Below are 8,082 nucleotides of genomic sequence, written 5' to 3'. Positions count from 1 at the left end.
AGAAGCATTGTTCTAGGAAATAACATGAGAGAGCCTGGTGGAATTTCTATATTCTAAAACACTAGTTCTCAAAGTGTAGTCCCTAGACCAGTAACATCAGCATCACGTAGAAACTTGCTAGAAATATAAATTCTTGGCCCCCACCCCAGACCTACTGACTCAGAAATGCTGAGGGTGTGTCCCAGCTATTTGTATTTTAACAAGCCCACCAGGGTGATTCTGATGCATGCTGAAGTTTGAGAGCCACCATTTTGAAGCAGTATTTCCTGAAATTTGTTTTTGGAATAGTAAAGTCAGTGTAAACAAATGTCATGTGGAAAGTGTTCCATGGTCAAATAAGTTTAACAAAACGAAACAGTTTTATTTAATGCAGAGTTTTCATAGTCTCTAATATGTTAATGTGCATGGCCATATCCAAGAGGGTGATACAGAACGCAGTATTTAACAAGCACACTTGACATCAGAACCATTTTTCATGAATTAACTCTTACGACTGGTGTTCCATGGACCAAACTTTGGGAAATGCTTTTCTGTAGTTTCTCAAATTTGCTGAAATATTTTCAGGCTGAAGATACAGTTTACAACTGATTACATTTAAAGTGAAAGGTTCCAGAGAAGTCAATCCAAACTCCAGGATTATTGTTTCTTTACCACACTCCTTTCCAGGCATCTGGCATCAGGTGTAATCACTGAGATTTCTTTATTCCTCTTTTTCTTACAACCACTCTCATCTTCTGTCCTAGGCTTACAGGATTTGGCATCCCCTAAAACAACATAGGGAACCCATTCAGCTTGAGGATTATCTAACATGTACTGAGCACTTACTCTGTTCTAGGCCTCATGCTAAGTGCTTTCTTATATGTTATCTCATTTAATCCTCGCAACAGCCCTGCAAAACAGATGTTATTATCAATATTTTAGAAATAACTGATGCTCAGAAAGGAAGTGAATCCCAAAGCCCCATAGTAAAAACCAGACCCAGGACCCCAATTCTGATCTGATGGATTTTAAAGCTTCTACTGATTATACCATTTCCACTGCATACTTCAGGCTGTCAGCATCACCCTGCTGGCTAAAATATTGACTCCATGCCCCTGTGTCTCTAAGCAGTCTGATTATCCATACCAGACTAGGATAGGGCTTTTTGGTAATGTGTTGAGAAATAAGGGGAAAGCTCAGGTAATTTTTGAAGTTAACAGCTCTTCCACTTGGAACAAACCCAGGATGGTTCTACATACAAAACAAGCTTCTCAAAATCAACAAGTATTCACTGATCATTGAGTCATGTGCGTGGAGGAGGGACAATGGTTCATTTGCCCAGTCAATTTGGGAACACAAAACAGTCCACGTGCAAGAACACTTACCCATGCACAGCTGTATATGCCAAGGGCGGAACAACTGGACTGAACAACTTCTCAACGTGACAGGGGTTTAAAATAAGTAGAGGTGCCTTCTAGTTGGCCTGGTGATGCATTTCCCCTTAAATCTCAAAATCTGTAGTAGAGGAGGTATAGCAGTTCTGAGGAAGTGGAAAGCGGTGGCATTTGAAGGACCGTGAGAATACTTCCTAGAGCAGTTCACCTCTGACTGAGCCTTGAAGATGGAGTCAGGATTTGGAGAGGCCCTAGGATGACCACTTGGCTGGAGAGGCCAGAAGATGGCGGATGCAGTCAGTGTGACGACCGCCCCCCACTGACACTCCCAGTTCAGGTGTTAGCTTCAGTGCACAGGCAGAGTCCACACCTCCCCATTGTCACAGGGCGGTGTTTACAAGAAGAGGCCTGACTCTGCTCAGCCGACCCAATGCATGACTTGCTCTTTTGATTGAGAAGGCTGCTCTTACGTTAGGTCACAGTACAGAGACTTATTGAATAGTTCAGTCACTTCAAGATTAATCCGGCACATCCAGGGATCTTTGTACTTGCTCTCAGGATTCACATCTTCTCTTTTGGCGCTTATCTGTTGTTGAAAAGAGTGGCTGCCTCGACTCCATTTCCCATGGGGTGATCCATGCTCTGATAGCAAAGGTCCCAGTTTGCCTGGGATAGCCCCAATTTACTCTGTTGTTTGGAATGTCCCAGTTCGAATAGTAAGTTTATGGCCACCCTATACACAGTGCTAGTCACCTTCCAACATGGGAGCACATGCCCAGAGAGCCACTCTTGTCCCTTGTTCCAGCGAGTTGGATCTACATTTCTGGTACCGTTCACAGGGACATAATGCCATGGTCCAATACTGTCACCCCTCCCAGGAGGGTAGATTTGGGTAAAGCCACTGCTCTTTGAAACTCATCCTTCGAAAACAATTTAAATAGCCACCTAGCCGACAGTAAGGACAAATTATAGATATTTTGACCTTTAACAGTATGTTACACTTTTCAAAAGAGCACTGCTAACACATCAGTCACAAATTGTGCCCTTGCTCGACAGCTCTGGTCCCGAATTCTCAGAGGAAAATCTTGAGTACCTGGCATTACCACCCAGTGAACTGTTTCCTCTTTACCAGGCTCAGAAACAACTGGGGAGGTGCGCTAAGCAAATGTCAGACGTAAATGTTACATTGAGCAAACAACGGGAGGGAAGAGTACATGACAAGGCAGGAGCAGCTCCACGCCACACAGCTGTTTCAAGGGCGAACAGACCATGGTGTCCTGGCAGACGGTATGTACTCAAACAACGTTAATGTCTTCTTCTCCCCGCTCTGATTGGAAATTCTCTTGCCACTTTTAATTTAAAGGGCTCTTAGGCTTCTCCGCTGCTCAGCTCTGAGATAAGACGTGCTGGGCATGAAGGCTGGAAATGCCCCTTAACATCTGCTTCTGGCTGGATGGGCAATTAACATGGATCATTTAGAGCTCAATTTAAAAGAGTAAAAATTTGTTGAGAATATAACTGTGAGCAAGACTAAGTGGGGACTAGAGGGGTTTTTGTTTGTTTGTTTTTATAAATTTTATTTGTCTATTTTGGCTGCGTTGGAGCTTCATTGCTGCCCACGGGCTTTCTATAGTTGCGGCGAGCGGGGGCTACTCTTCATCGCGGTACACGGGCCTCTCATTGGGGTGGCCTCTGTTGCTGCGGAGCACGGGCTCTAGGCACGCCGGCTCAGCAGTTGTGGCGCACGGACTTAGTTGCTCCGCGGCATGTGGGCTCCTCCCAGATCAGGGCTCGAACCCGTGTCCCCTGCGTTGGCAGGCGGATTCCTAACCACTGAGCCACCAGGGAAGCCCCGACTATAGGGTTTTGAATATGATGTGGTCCTTGACCAGCCCAGAATTCATCAACAAGGATGCACTTACCAGGAGAGGTGAGGCTGGTACAAAAATAACTGGAAAATGAAATAGAATCTGACAAGTACCCTAAAAGGAGTAGAAACAAAGGGCAATGGAAACAAAAAAGAAGGAGAGAGTAGTTTTGACTTAGGGGAAGGTAAGGATTCATGGAAGTGGAATTTTAAAATTTATATCATCATAATAACAACATCCACTAGTATTTATGAGGGCTTATTATCACTCAAGAGCTATTCTAAGTGCTTCAAATGTATTTTTATCGAAATTAGTCTCATTTAAGCTTGCCCTTGAAGAAAAGGCATAATTGAGAGAAACAAATGGAGAAGAAAGGGTATTCCTGGTAACAAAAGCAGACTAATGAAAGGTATGACACATCAGGAGGCATTCAGGAAACAGTAACTGTTGTAGTCAGTTTGCGCCAGACTTTGGGATATGTAAGGAGTAAGGGAGATATGGCTCGAAGCAAAAGTTAGTGCCTTAAATATCGCAATAACAAACCTAAGGTGTTTTCACTAGGCATTGAGGTTCCATTACAGCAATGACTCTTAATCATCAGAACCCATGAGGAGCTTTCTCAAAGTACACAGGCCCTTGCCCCAGTGCCAGAGACTAAGTAAGTCTCATTTGCAGTTCAGTTTTTCAAAACTCCTGGGCAATCTGGGGAGACATCCCAGTTGAGAACCACTAATCTTCTGGGGACTGCTGTGATTAGATTTTAGCTCTAGGAGGACATAAGCAGCAACGTAGAGGATAATCAGGTGGGACACAGCCTAATCTCGGGGTGCTGAGTTAATACACCCCTGCAATACAAGTGAAGTGTGAGGAGGCCTGATGGGAGGTGACAGTGGGCATGCTCTGCTGAGGTGAACATAGCACAGTGTTAGAACCAGCTGGGTCTGTGCATTGGCCAGATGGGGGGAGGGAATGAGATAACTCTGATATTTAAGCTCAGGCTAAATTGGTTTGTACTGGTTGGTTGGTACTAGTCCTGGCAGAGATGGAAAAAACAGAAAAAGGATCATATTTGAAAGCTCAAATGATGAGTCTGGTTTTGAACATACTGAATTTGAGATGGCCCTGGGCAACCTTAGGTCAAGGGTACCAGACAATCAGAAATGTACATCTAGCCCTCATCCCTGGAAACCCGTCAATCCTGGCAACCTAGGAAAGTTGGTCACCCTACCACCCTTAAAGAAAAGAGCACAGTAACCTTAGAATGATCATTAGATAGCCTTAGATTTAACACTTTTAACTGTTCAAAATCCGTTCTAAGGAGATTTTTCACTATGATCCCATTGAAGGATAGAATAATAATTAACAATAGCTATAATAATGCATTCATTGAGCAATTGCTACATTCTAGGCAATGTGATAAGTTGATGCAACAATGCTGTGAAATTAGTAGTATTATTCCCTAGCAAATGTCTAGTTCCAGTGCCATTTATCTGGACAAAAGTGAAAATCAAGAAACTAACAATTTATTCTATAAATTACAACCAAAGTAATTGGTAAACTTAGAATAGGAAGATACTCCCTTCATACAAATTCCTGTCCTAAACCAATAGCACACATCAGTTTTTATGGTAGAATACTAGAGGCATTCTACTAAAGTCAGGAAGAAGACAAGCCAGCTATCACTGTTATTATTTAATTTTATCCTAGAAGTTTTAGACTCTAAAATAAGAATATTTAAAAGATTAAATAAATAAATATTGGAAGGGTGTCAACATAGCTATTAGTTGCAAATCATGATTGTTTACCCGGAAAAGTTACACAAATCAGATGAAAAACTGCTAGCTCTAATAAAAGACTTTACATATATATCCAGAAGAAGATGTTTTAATAATAGTAACCACTGGAAATTTCTAGTTGAGGGTTATTGTGGAGTTTTATTTTCTTCTTTTTCTTGTGTTACAGATGACATGCTAGGGATTTGATGGGACCCAAAGGAACTATCCTGAGAAATTACTCTTCTCAGCAGTAACTTCCCTTAGTGCTGTTGAGTGCAGGCCTTTGAAGAAAGGGGATATAGGGATTTAGGACAACCAATCTTCGAAGAGAGGGCGGACAGTTTCATTGTCTGGACTGGAGGTAGCCCTTTTATGTTCAAGGACCCCAGAAATAGGGAACTGCTAGACAGGAGCGGCCCCAGGGAGAGAAAGATGGTTAGAGCTTTGGGTACATAAGCTGCTAGACTCCTAAGCCTGCCCTAACTCAGAGGTCCATAATCATTCCAACCCCCTGAAGGAGCTGTGCTGGGGAAGATGAAGCACAGAAGAATTGTATTTAGTGTGATCATATAATTTATTGACAAACTTGGGACATTTTTTGTGACTGGAACAGGACGCGGTAATTACGCTAGGTGTCAGCCGAGATGGTCAAGCAGCATGTGTGCTTTGTGAATGCACATTGGGCCAGTGCCAGGGGCTGGGGTGTGCTCGTCCAGCCTGGCTGCCACTCTGCAGTGGTTGTTCCTTCTCGTGGTTCCAGCTGACCTTGTGGGATCAGGCTCCTGGTGACTTTAAGAATCTCAGCTTTTCTCTCACGGAGACATTGTTTGCTAATTCTTGGGTCCATATTGCAGGGAGGAACTGCATGAGATATATACTCATATATACATGTGAAAGTGCACATATATGTGTGTGTGTGTATATGTATATATATATATATATACACACACATGTATATATCTGCATTTACATAAGGAGATATACTTAGCTGTATTTTTAAACTTTCATCTGAGAACATATGCCATTTCTATAGTAATAGTACACTGAATTTTCCCAGGGCACACCAGTCTATGGGTAGAAATAAGGCCATCTTCTCATTAATTCCCAGTTTTCTCTGGCTCATTTTCCCACACACCGTGACCTCCTAGCCCCTGAGAGTCAGTAGGAGGTGTTATGTGTTAACAGACTGCGCTATCTGAGCTGCCCCGAGCTGCTGTGTCAGGAGCCAGCATCTCTATTGCAATTCTACTGAGCATAGCGGTTCTCTCTGGGTGCCAAAGCTGGGCAGCATTGGAAACTTAACTGTGGTTACAGTGGGTGCCTGTGGGGAATAAGTGTGCGAGGGAATACTTACTTCTTAACTGTACGATTTGTTGTGCCTTTTGAAAATTTCTCTATACTTATAGCATTCTTTCAGATATAGAAATAAGTAACAAATTTAAATAGCTGTGTAGGAGCCAGCTAGAATGCCTCTCTGGTTTCTTTGTTATATTCTGGTAGAAAAAAACCAAAGCAGGCCTGCTTGTGCCTCAGTGTGTTCCAAAACTGCCCTGTCATTTTACTTCTCAGTCCTTGCTCTCCTCAGGGCCAAGACAAGCATTTAGAAGACATTTACGGGACAGAATCAAATGCCAGCCTTTGGTTAATTCTCTTCCTTCTGATGGTTAAGGCTTTGTGCCACAGTGAGCCAAACTCACTCTGCCTGGCTTTTCAGCCTCAGCCCCTGAAAAAAAGACTCCATTGAGTCACTTAGAAACTCACCAGACATTCCCAAGATGAGTGAACCACCAACAGGGGACCCGACCGAGGGTTAACATGAGTTTGAGGAAAAAGGGTTTTAAAAAAGAAAAGTGCTCTGAGAAACACCAATTATAAATGAAATTGTTTGTACAACCCTATAAAGGGCTCTTCGTATGCTTAGCCAAACTCCTCCTTTCCCAGGCAGGGTAAACTGTGAGGACATGTTTATGTAGTTAGCGTTACGGTTACAGGAGCAGCATGGGGAAGGCTTAGCTCTTTATTACAGGGGAAGCTTTCTGTCCCTGAGAAGCCTCTAAGAAGTAGGGTCGTCTCGGGGGCCCTGAACACATGTAACAATGCCTGGCATGTAGCAAATGCTTAATACATGTTAGCTTTTAAAACTACTGTTGTAGTTGTTTCCATAAATTCAAGTGACTTAGAATGTCAAAAACTAAAATTCATTTTAAAAATCTGGAGTTTAGGTCTCTCAGGAGACCAACAATGACATCTCAAAGCCATGTATCATCGTTTTAGCAATAATTACTCCCTCCAGAATGGCAGGATCTTTCAGAAGATTCTCAGACCTAGTTGTTGGAAAGGAACAATGATTAAGGTAATACCGTGGGCTCTGCTGTCACCTAGTGGAAAATTAGATTATTATAAGCTGTCCTCAGTTATAACCTCATTGCGATCATTGCCAGCTGGCTCCCATTGACTTGCACTATACAGTCCATCACAATTACAAAACACAGACAGAGTTCATGTCTGTGTTGCCATGCTTTTTTTTTTTTTTAATCCTCCCAAAAAGCAAAGGCTCATGATCTTGTGTGAGCTGCCCAGTCAGAAACCAGTGGCTGTAGAGAGCGTTCTTGGCAACTTCCAGGTCTCCTGGTCACTAGAACTTTGCCGGATGCTGAGGACAGAGGGTCTGGCACATGGTAAGCCTTTGACAAATAACTGCTGGATGAATCTTTGCCACGATCATAACAGACCTAAACAAACAAACAAAATATGCACACAACAAACAATGAAAACTGGAAGCTACTTAATCACGTTCGCTTTAGAGTTTTTAAAGTGTTTTCATATATTATCTTAAGTTAGTCTCAGAAAAACCTACACAATAAAGTATATTTTCCCGTTTTAAAGACGAGAAAATTGCTGCTCGGGAAGGATAACACAGGAAGTCAAGTGGAAAAATCTAAGCTGTCTTCTGACTCCAAATTCTGAGTCCTACCCAGATCAGTACAATGCTTTGCAGGATCCTGTGGGTGGCTCATCAGGGGAGATATTAGGAAAGAAGGGAACATTCTGGCTTGTTTTTGAGAG

The sequence above is a fragment of the Phocoena phocoena genome, chromosome 8 (assembly GCF_963924675.1).
Source record: "Phocoena phocoena chromosome 8, mPhoPho1.1, whole genome shotgun sequence".
In the NCBI taxonomy this organism is placed as follows: domain Eukaryota; kingdom Metazoa; phylum Chordata; class Mammalia; order Artiodactyla; family Phocoenidae; genus Phocoena; species Phocoena phocoena.
Note: the sequence above shows the minus strand (reverse complement) of the source record.